Source organism: Psammomys obesus, unplaced genomic scaffold, assembly GCF_907164565.1.
Source record: "Psammomys obesus unplaced genomic scaffold, mPsaObe1.curated_primary_1811, whole genome shotgun sequence".
NCBI classification, from domain to species: domain Eukaryota; kingdom Metazoa; phylum Chordata; class Mammalia; order Rodentia; family Muridae; genus Psammomys; species Psammomys obesus.
In genome coordinates, this window is record NW_026596235.1 from 5,500 (window position 1) to 7,332 (window position 1,833).

The following is a 1,833-nucleotide window of genomic DNA, read 5'->3' on the forward strand; positions in this document are numbered from 1 at the left end:
TTCTCTGACTCCTTTTCTGCCTCAGTCCCTCCATCTGTATAGTGGGTATGTTAAGCAGGTACAGGCAGAATCAACACTTGTGGTTGAAAATCTTACACATCTAGGACTGGAGAGATGGCTCATACTTGTTGTGTAATATGAGGGCCAGAGTTTAGTTCTGAACCACTCACCTGTAACCTTTGGGCTCCTACCTGGAAGGTCCCAGCCTATGTAAGTCTCAAAGATGGTGAAGATCAACGCTGACCTCCAAATTTTGTGTACTGCTAAAACAGCCACACGTATACCTCCCACACCCACACCCAAACAAAAGAACTCTGTGCATTTGAGGACACCATCCCCAAATGCTTGTCAGTAGGCTCCTCTTCTGCACAGAGAGTTTTGGCCCTAATTAAATGAGCTGTTGTACATAGGTTAGGTGAGAACATGCCTTGCACAGAAGAAGCACTGTTGATATGTTTAATAGCTTTAGTGGATAAAGTCTTGACTTGAAGGAGTACTGCCCTCACAGAAATATTACAATAAATGACAAGATGAATGAAATTGATGCTAGATGGTGGCATCTACTTGTAGTCCCAGCATGTAGAAGGCTAAGACAGGATGATTGCAAATTCAAGAAGAGCTCAGACTCCATAGTAAGACTCCATACAAAGAAGAAAAAAATAATTTCAAGAGTATGATAGAAGTGCCCCTTTTCCCATGAGAATTAACGGATTTGGAAAATATGATTATAATCATATTCTGCCTTTTGAAAAGCTACAAAGTTGACTAATACAAAGACAGAGGTAATCCAGCTTAAGGCTAGACACAGAAATGTGACTCCTTAGACAGGCAGGGCAGTGAGGAAAGAATAGGCTCTGGCTGCAGAAGCTTTACCCGTGTGATGAAAACACCCAGCTGTAGTGAGGGCAGAAGGAGGAAAGGCTTCCAAAGCTCAAACCTCACTGCTGACACTGTGCAGTTCTACTCACAAGATAGCTGCTGCCTCTTTATCTTATTGCCACTGTTTCACCACACAGAAAACCACACACTGCTCTCCCTCTGCTTTTGCCCTTCCCTGTGGGTCTGTTTCCTTCTGGAGGACCCTCACCCAGTAGCCATGCTGTCTGTCAGTGGTTATCATTGCCATGGACTTAATTCACACTATTTATTCTAAATCTTTAACTTGTCCTATTCTGAGTCATGCGTTCCTGAGACAAGGGCTTAAGGAAAGACCAAGGGAGATGGGAACCCAGACAAACTGGTCATTTTGTAATAATTAGCATTTGCAATAATTTGCATTTGTGCCTGTGTCTTGGGAGGAGCAAAACTGGAAAATCTTTTTCTCATTATAAGTTTTTACTATACAAATTCACTCCCAGAAAAAGAAAAAAAAACAGAACAAAACCAAATCTAGAAAAACTCAGGGTACTTGTGTGTATATTTGTGTATGTGTGTGTGTATGTATGTATGCACGTGTTAGCATGTATGTAAATATGTATGTGTATGTGTGTATTATGTGTATGCATATTTGTGTGTGAATGTAGGTGTATAAGTGTGTGAATGATTCTTTAGGCACCATAAGAAAGAATTGAAGACCCACAACCTTTTCTACTCCAGAGAGAAGAATGCCCAAAATATTAAAAATAATGACAAAAATTAAATAAGTGTTAAAGTACAGGCAGAGAAAAATGCACTGTCAACCACATACAAAGTGAAGTGACATCCGCAAGAGGTGTCGAAAAAAAACAATTTTTAAGGAACTTTCCCTCATATCCCTGAGGTATATGCAAGGCCCGAGGACTGAAATTGTAGACGAAGACAGGCATCCTATTTCATATCCAAACAACATCAGGA